Raw genomic sequence first — 9,350 nt, 5'->3', positions numbered from 1 at the left:
GGTTAAGAAAGCTTCTGCTGCGTTGTTATGGTTTAATTACCTACCGTGCTATGGCCTTTTCAGCTTCTGGAGCTTCTAAGTGCTTACATCTGGGGAACATCTCTGTCGACCCCCACATTTACCTCTGTACCCCATCAGTCACCAAGGCTCAGTGGTTGTGCCTCCCAGATATCCCCGTGGTCCCCTTGGCTTCCTCCCGGTAATCACACCGCCCCCGTCAGTTCAGCTCCTTCCAGAAAGCTGCACTGGGCACTTCCTGCTCCCATGGGCAGCCAGAAGCCATCTCTCACTCCCCTGCTTACACCTTCCTGCTTCCTCCCCTTCAGCCATTCAGCCATCACTCTGCCCCACCTGCCCACCCAGTCCTTTCACTGCTCCCCCTCCTGCCCTTTGAAGTCCAACCTTCCCACCTTGACCAGGTATGTTTCCGAGGCCCCTCCTTGCCACCTGCTCACCAAACTGCAGATAGAGGGTGTGCAAAGAGCCTGGGGCTCTGGTCCTACCAACTGGGACCACTTATCTGTCCTAGGTGTCTTAGTTGTCCCAGCTATAAAACAGAAGTAACGGTGGCCGTCCTAGCTCTTCCCTAGATTGTTGGGAGAATCAGATAACAGAGATGAAAGGGCTTGAAAAGTGTCAAGGGCTTTGTGAAGGGCTAGCATTATTATTATTGCTGTTGTTATTTTATTTTTTATTCTGTTTTAGATTACAGCTAACAGTTTATTTTATTTTTTTATTGGAGTATAGTTGCTTTACGATGTTGTGTTAGTTTCTGCTGTACAGCAAAGTGAATCAGTTATACATACACATATATCCACTCTTTTTTGGATTTCCTTACCATTTAGGTCACCAGGGAGCATTGAGTAGAGTTCTGTGCGCTATACAGTAGGTTCTCATTAGTTATCTATTTTATATATAGTAGTGTATATATGTCAATCCCCATCTCCCAATTCATCCCACCCTATTATTATTATTAATTATCATTGTTGTTATAAGCACTCAGAAACAAGACATTCAAAGCCATCGGATGGCTAGTAAGAAATGCCAAAAAGCAGCAAAAATCCACCAGGTCCTTCCCCAAGTGGCAGGCAGTGGGCAGAAGAGGTTGGGGGTGCAGAAGACCTGGATTCAAGACCTGGGTTCAAGTCAGCTTCCAATGGGAGGAGGCTGCCAGGACGGCTCCCCTTCCTTAGATACAGCGACACAGTGCCTGAGGCCACAGTCCTTTAGGGGACCATGAATTGTTTCAATTCTGTTTAAAATCAGAAAGGAGAAAAAAAAGGAACTTTTAGGGCGAAGAAAATGTTCTAATATATATTATTAATATATTCTTTATACGAATGCAGTCATAAAATAGAACTTTTGTTTTTTGTTATTTGTTTTGTGTGGAGGAAGGAGCCCAGGAAGGCCAAGTCCCTCGGGTGTCTGAGAGTCAGGCGTGGCCCTGGGCCCTGGGCAAGGTTTTCACATCGTGAGCCTCAGTCTCCTGGCCTCTAGCATGGGTGTGGTTGTATGAGCCGCGTGGGGATGAGTGAGCCATGCAGCCTGGGTGCTAGGCTGGGGGCTTCTCCATGCACCCATCCAGCGGGGTCTCTGATCACTGCTCTGGCACTTGGAACGCAGTTTAAGAGAGGCCGACAAGGTCCAGGCCTCATGGGGCTTAAAGGGATTAAGATGAAGAAAGTGCGAAAGGAAAGAAAGGAAGAGGGAGTAGAGTGAACCAGATACAAGGAAACCTTTGGAGAGGACAGACCCTTTCCACCTTCTCCTGCCGGTGGCACAGAGGCGGGGGAACTAGAGCGGGTGGACAGAGCTCCACCGGCCTTGCTGGGGGCCCCTCCGGAGGAAGGAGCAGAGCAGCCTGAGGGACAGGGGCCCTCCACATCCCATCCACATTCCCAGCGTCCTGGGCGTGTCGTCTGAGCGCTTGTCCTGCATCAGCATGTCCCATGCGTGCACTGAACCCCTGTGAGGCGGGAGCAGGTAACTCACCTGCCTTACGGATGAGGAAGCTGCCACTCAGGCAGGTTAAGCCTTGTCTGTTTTCCAGGCTTGGGCGTGGCCCCTCCATCTTAGGGAACGTGTGCTCTACTTAGAAGATGTTCAGGAGGAACTGCAGACAAGCTGATGGAGGGGCAGAGGTGTGTTTGGAACAGGAAGTCTGCCCTGGATATCCCAATACCCGTGTGTGTGTGTGTGTGTGTGTGTGTGACAGAGATTTATCACCTACGGGCACATCCCAGCCCACAGCCCCACCACATACACACAAAAACGCCCCTATGCGGTTGTCACCCAACATGCTCCACCCGCGTGCAGGCGTAACTTCCATCCTGGGAGGTGACACAGCAGGCGGAAGAAAATGTTTGGCCTCCTTCATTCTGAATTCAGACACCACCCTGCCAAGCACCCCAGGACAAACTGCAGGGGCGACGTGTACCCTTCCTAGGAGGCCATGCATGGCCAGCTTCCCCAGCCCTGGGTCCCATCAGGACCCTCCTCTGTGCCGCCTGGGAGTGTGTGTGGCGGAGAGGGCCTCCCAGCGCAGCCCTGTAGCCCCTCTGGGCCCCGGGGCCCCTCCTAGCCTGCTGGGCAGCCTGCTGGGAGGATGAGGGCTGCGGAAGGGGGGCTGAGGAGGGGGTGGGGCAGGCATCAGGAGGGAGCACCAATGGGGGCCCTGGTCCCTCTCCCCGCCGGCCTCCTGCCAGGACCCCTGCCAACTCCCCATTCCACTCCCCGCACCCCCCGCCCTGGCTCCAGGCCTGGCAGCCTGCCCTTTACCACTCTCACGGTTCAAAAGAGGGGGTGGGGAGACCCCACTGAAGCACAGCCTCCGAAGTGTGTCTGGAAACTCCTGTGGAGCCTGGGTGCGGGTCGGGGGGCCCTGACTCCCCCGGGCCTCAGTTTCTCCCAGGAAGACCCACCTAGAGCCTAGAACCTAGAGGAGCCTAGAGGAACCCTGAGGATGGGGTGGTGTCAGGCATGCGTGTGCTCCCCACCCGGCCTGGCAGGCTGTGGGCGTTCTTGGCAGGAGCCAGCCAGTCCCGGGCTCTGCAGGAGGAGCCCGGATGGGGGTGGGAGGCTGCCAGCTCTGGGGAAAGGAGCTCCGGGCTCCCGAGGAGGGGCCTCCATCCTCCCCACCCAGAGAGGCTGGACCCCAAAGGGCAGTGGCCTCCTGCTGATGGAGGAGGGCACGCGGCTGTTGTCTTGGGTCATGGGTGGCCATACCCCGCACCCCCAAAATCCCTGGCTCAAAAGCGCTCTGGGACAGATCGCTGGCCGTCTCCGAAGACCCGGGCCTCAGTCTCCACTTCCGTGCAACGAGGGGCTTCCGCTTCAGCTGCCTGGGCGGGGCCGGGCTCTGAGCACGCGGATCTCGAGGACTTTGGGAGCCGCCCTCTCCACCCCACTACGTTCACCTCCCTCCCAGATCAGCAGAGGGGCTGTGGAACCCAGATGCTAGAACCCAGGGCCTCAAAACCCAGTTCCCGGGATCCCAGAATCCAGAGCCCCAGCCCAGGGAACGCTGGACCAGGAACGCGCTCCAGAGCTTGGGCTGCTGCGGGTAGAGTGTAAACTCTTCACTGTCCTCCATGCAGCTCAGGGCTTTGCATTGTCTCCCAGGCCCAAGGCCGGGCAGAACGGAGCTCTTCCTGCAGAATCTTGGGGCTTTTCTCCGGAATCTCCCAGTCTCCGAGCCTGGGTGAGTGAATTCTGCCACCGGGGCTCAAACCCATCCTGGAGGCTCCTGTCGTTGCCCTGCAGGGTCACCGGGAGGGAGCAATGTCCACATCTGTGAAGGAGGAAACCAGGGACCCGCGGAGCTCACCCACCAACCCACCCATCCTTCTCAGAACAGGACTGCAGTGTCCTGAGGATGCCTTGCTGGCCCTGGCCCCAGAGGCTGCTCAGGATGGGGCGAGGCTCCAGGAGACCCAGGGGCGGGGCCTCCGGAGCCTCCAGCGTCCCACTTCCCAGTGTGCTGTCTGCTCCAGCCCTCTCGGGCTCAGTGGCTTTGGGGGCTGATGTAACGAGGCATCCCCCCTCCCCCGCTTGGGACCGTGTGAGAAACCTGGCGGGGGGCCTGCACACCCCTGCTTGGGCGGCCGGGGAGCTGGCACGTGCCCAGCCTCGGGAGCATCATGGTCATGGGCGCAGAGGGCATGCCCGGAGCCCACCCCAGGCTGGGGTGTGGGCACAACCCGAGTGTCTCTGGAGGCCCTGGGAGGAGTTTCTTTGACTAGAGTGTCAAGTGATGTCCTAATCGGACCCTGGACCTCCACAGAGCCTCAGTGAGCCCCAAATCATGGCGGAGGCCAGGCCTAGAGGAGGGGATCTGAGCCCCCAGGGGTCCATGTAAAGCCCTGGCATTTCACGCTTCCCTGCTCTCAGTCTCCAGTCTGTGGAATGGTAAGAACCCCATCTCAGGGGCTGTGGTGAGGACCAGATGACACCGGGCCGGGCTGCCTGTCCCCCGCCCCACCCCGTTAACCTGGAAGTAGTGCCAAGAACTTCGGAGGGGCGGGGCTGGAGGCCGGTTTTTAAACACCTGGAACCTTCTACAAGATCCAGGTCCACTTTGGGGCAGGGCTTTGGGGCCCAACGCTTCCACCCCCAGTCTTGGAAGGCCAGGCGGGCGGTGCAGATCCCGGAGGGTGGAGGCTGGGCTCAAGCGCAGATTCTGCCCGTGGCCTGTTTCTCCGTAGGCACCCCGGGGCGTGCGGTGGGCAGCGCACTGGCCCGGACGGCCTGGAGCCCCTCGGCCCCTCCCCGCAGCTCATCCCTACAGATGGTACCTCCCCGCCTGCCCCCACCGCGCTGCACACTGCTTAGTCACCCTGCCTGCAGCCCTAAGTGTCCATACCTCAGGCCTTCGCTCACGCCGTGGCCCTGCCGGCCAGGCTCTGCCTTCCCTCTCCATCTGTCCGTCCTCTGAACTAATTCCCCCTCCCACGTTATCACAGCTCTTGCTATTTACATCAGCCGGCGTGGTGGGCCCTGACCTCCTATCCCCCACTGAAGTGGGCACCCCCCAGGGCAGGCGCCTGCACCTCCCGCTCTGGGAGCCAAGGACACAGCACCAAGGACTGCTGAGCAAATGTCTGTGGAAAGTAGGAAAGTCTGAATGACAGAAACACACAGATCAACAGATGCTATTCACAGCCTCACAAGAATCTCACGTTTTTTCCATTTTACGGACGAAGTGGGCTCAGAGAGGTTAAGTGGCTTGCCTGAAGCCACACAGCCTGGAAGTGGCAGAGCTGATCTGAAGCCAGGTCAGGGACCTTCAGCACTGGCCTCTTGGGCCCCTGACAAGATGCAGGCGGAGACACCGTGGCCCTCACAGTCGGGCTGACAGACACAGGAACGGAGACTCCTGGTCTTGCCCTGGGAGGAGGGGGAACAGCCTGAGGAAGCTTCCTGCCTGAGGAAGGAAGTTTTCCACATCAGGGACCCACGGAGAGAGGGGCTCAGATACCAAGAAAGCAGGTTTGCCCCGGCCTGGGGCCTCCGAGAGCACGCAGGCCCCTGAGGGCCTTGGTCGGGGGCTTGGCTGGGGGCATGACTGGGCAGCTGGTCCCAGGCCTTGCAGGCCCAGGGAGAGGACTGTGTTTAGCATCCCTGACGGTCGAGGTGCCCAATGCTTACTCTGGGCCTCCTTGGAGGTCACCTCTCCACAGCAGTCGAGGTCTGAGGGCTTGGGGGACCCCAGAAGCCCTCTGCCAGCCCTGTTGCCCTCAGAGTGTCTGTGTGGGAATTGCCCAGGAGCGAATTACAACGGACAGTCCAGACAGGGATGCGGGGGTGGGTGGATGGGGGGGCAGGAGGCTGGCACCTGCCTTTTAGACAAGCCCCAGCTCCACGCCCTCTCCTGTCTGCCTCGCCAGGGGAAGCAGGCCGGCCAGTGTGGAGTTGGCTTATCTGCAAGGCTGTGGTGTGGCCAGTGCCCTCAGCGTTCATCAGGGGCAGCTCAGTCCCCTCCGTTTCCCGTCACTGTCACTGACCGTCGTGCTCAATCACACTATTAGCTTTCACTAAGCCCTTACCTAGCCTGCTCTGAGGGCTGCTATAGAGGATCTCACTTGACCTCACAACTCCCGATTTTGCAGATGAGGAAAGTAAGGCCCAGAGAGCTATGTAACTTGTCCGGGGTCACACAGCCAGTATGTGTAGGGCTCAGGACTTGAACCCAGGTTGTCTGGCCCAGAATCCCTGCTCTTAACCACCAAGGTCACAAGGCTTTTGTATTAAACAGCTCGAGCGCCCGTCTTGAAATAGGGAGAATGTCCTTCTTGGCCCCCTGGACCCCTCACCCCATCCACAGTAAGTGCAGGCACTCCTGGGCCTTGCTCAGGCTTGGAGAAACACTAGGAAATCTGCTCTGTCACAGGGACATGCTTCCCGGCTGCCTGACTGCTGGGGCCACCCCACAGAGATGGGGGTCAAGGGACAGGAAGGGAGGAAGGAGGGGCCGCTCCCAGGGCTTGGCTGCCTGGAATCGCCCTTTGATTATACACATGTCGCAAGCCACCCCCAGGCCTGGGTCATAGCAGACCCCCTTCAGTTCCCCAGGGCCCTACCCCTTCCTGCCAGCCCCTCAGGGGCCTGAGAACAGCAAGTGGAGTGTCCCGGAGCCCTGGCTCCCCAGCAGGCCAGATGGCTTTGCCTTACTTCAATTTTTTTTTGCTTGTGAGATCTTAGCTCCCCGACCAGGGATTGAACATGGGGCCCGGCAGTGAAAGCACAGAGTCCTAACCACTGGACCACCAGGGAATTCCCTAGAGCTCTTTAATATTTGTTATCACAGTAGTACAAGGGGTGAGGTTAGGAGAAAAGGGAGCTATAGAAAGGCTTGGGAGGAAAAGCACCCATGATTTCTTTCCTACCCGCCCGCCCCCAGAGAGCCATGTCAGCACCTGGTGATGACCTCCTCCCTCCCCCCTGTCCCCCTTCACCAGCGCCCGAGTCCCTCCCCCATGGCACCCATCCCCAGTCTTGGTCCTCTCTTCCCCTGCCACCTCTGCGACCCTAAGAGATATGATGCCCAGCCGTCCTCTGTCCCCTCAGATCCCTCCTGTCTCAGGATGACCCTGGGGGGCCTTCCCTCCCCCCACCCCCCAACGGTCTCCCTGTCTGTGTTAATCAGGTTGCAGGTTGAAAATCAATCATCAAGTTTTAGGCTGCTGCGAATCTGTAAGACTTGGAACAGGCACCTTTTAAACAGGAGCTGTTCTACCCTTGGTTTTGGCCTCCGTGGGCTCTCTGCTGCAGGGTCACGAAATGTCAGGGCAGGGAAGGGCCTTGGAGACACTCTTCCTACACCCCCATTTCATAGAGACACGCAGGAGCTCAGAGAGGTGAAGGGACTTGCCCAAGGGCACACAGCTTGCCAGTGGTTGGGGCAGAGACCTCTCACCGCCCCTCAGGTTCCTGTTCCCACCCCACCACCTCCACTGTCCAAGGAAATAGAACCTCTGAAGGTTTATCTGGCCATTTGCTGCCTGGAGTTAAGATACTTCCCAGCCCCTCTTACACCTGGGTGTGGCCATATGACTAAGTTTTGGCCTAGATGTAATAGTGTTTAATTTCAGGAAGGGTCCTTAAAGGACGAGGCACGCCCTGTTCCCCTCTCTCCTTCCTGCTGCCTGTAATGCAGATATAATGGCAGGAGTTTCGGGAGCCATCCTGGAGCACAAGGTGATCTTGGGAACGACAACTGTGCATGGCAGAGCCATGTGTAGAAGGAGCCCAGGCTCCTGATGAGAGAAAACTAAACTTCCATCTTATGGTAGTTTGGGTTGGTAGTTTGGGTTGCCGGCTGGGTCTGTTTCCTCTCCCAGGGTGTCTTCTCTAAGGAGGCCCCACAGGGAACAAGCAGGTCTTGGTGCAGAGCAGACCCTGGGGCTCGTGACTTGACGCCTCACGGGAGCGCAGGTGCCCCCAATGTTGTTTTAGTAGCTTAACCCCCGAGGAAGGAAATCTTACTCAGAGGCCCGAGAACAACGAAATCCCTTCCTAAAGTCGAGAAGCTCCCGTTGAAAGGAGTGGGGTGGGAGCTCCCTTGCTCAGCCTCCCCTCACGGGCCCCAAAGCCCCGGAGCCCACCCAGCGCCTGCCCAGGCTCTGTTCTCAGAAGCACCTGCCTGCTCCCCCTTACTGACAAACAGACTAACGGAAGGTTGTAATGACTTAGCCTGGAGGTGCAAACAGCCATTACCCCCTGGGGCCGGGCATGGGCTCCACGAATTCAGGGTGTAGCTGCATGCCTCCCTGAGCCCGCCTCATCCTGCCGAGACAGGCGAGAGCAGCAGCAGCCCCCTCACCCCCTCCAAGATACTGCCTGGCAATGGCTGGGCAGCTGGAATCAGCGTCAAGCGCAGAGAAGCACGAGGAGCTGGGGCCACAGTCTCCCCACCAGACCCCTCAGCACCTCTCCACCTCTCCTCCTGTGTGTATGGGGCCCTGGCCTCTCTGGGCATCAGCGCTACCTTCGGTCAAGTGGGCACATGGCACCTTGCCCTGCCTACCTCTCTCTGTGACTCAGAGAGAACAGATGAGCAGGACTCTGGGGTGAGGGGCTGCTGTGCACGTTGCCAACTTAGGGGGCCTGGGAGGCAGCCGCAAACGACACCCTTGCTGACCCTTGCGTTCCAGGGGACCCATCCTTCTGTTTGATGAGTCATCACGAAGCGCGTCATGAGACAGGGTGGTGCTTTCTCCCCAAAGTGGCAGATGGAACACAAGCTTCTCGAACTTCTCCACCAACATTTCCTTAATTGTGGAGGCCAGTGAGCTCAGAGGATGGGACCTGCTGCTAGCACAGAATCCCTTGGTTTATCGAAACATTCATGCGGGTGTTGGGCTCTTTCCCTTTAAGATGGGAATGCTTCAGTAACAAGAGTTAAGTTTTATGCAGTCACTCAATTTCCCGCTTCTCACCCCAAATGCCTGACTAAGCCTGATGCTCTGGAAGCTGATCTGTGTCTATCCGTGGCTATTCCCCCACAGCCCGCGCCCCACACACACACACACACACTCATACACACACACACACTCACACTCCTAGTTGCGAAACAAAGTTTTAGGAGAGCATGAGTTTTGCAGTCAGAGTGACTGGTTTCCAGTTTTGGCTCTGATGCTGTCAGCTGTGTGACCCTGGCCATGTCACCTAACCTCTTTGAGCCTCCATTTCCTCTCTGCTTTCACTCCCCAGCGAGGCCAGTGTGGGGATGGAGGTAGGTGGGGTGGTAGTCAGGATGTTGTTTTCTTTTCTGGCACAGAGCAGGTCCCCGAGAAATTTAAAGAGGCTCTGTGGAGGGCTTCACTCTGTACAGGGAGACCGGGTCCAGCAGA

The 9,350-nt window shown here is 57.7% G+C and overlaps 1 long non-coding RNA gene across 1 annotated transcript; it reads right to left on the bottom strand.

The window, feature by feature from the left end:
- Positions 1-980: 980 nt before the first annotated feature.
- On the bottom strand, positions 981-2,927 carry LOC117199877 (uncharacterized). The gene is made up of 3 exons (XR_004481224.2): positions 2,788-2,927; positions 1,993-2,124; positions 981-1,252 (listed from the first exon to the last, which is right to left on the bottom strand). It is a non-coding gene; the product is annotated as an uncharacterized LOC117199877 (long non-coding RNA).
- Between the last annotated feature and the right edge of the window lie 6,423 nt (positions 2,928-9,350).

The sequence above is a fragment of the Orcinus orca genome, chromosome 2 (assembly GCF_937001465.1).
Source record: "Orcinus orca chromosome 2, mOrcOrc1.1, whole genome shotgun sequence".
NCBI lineage: Eukaryota > Metazoa > Chordata > Mammalia > Artiodactyla > Delphinidae > Orcinus > Orcinus orca.
Note: the sequence above shows the minus strand (reverse complement) of the source record. Positions and strands in the feature narration are given on the sequence as shown.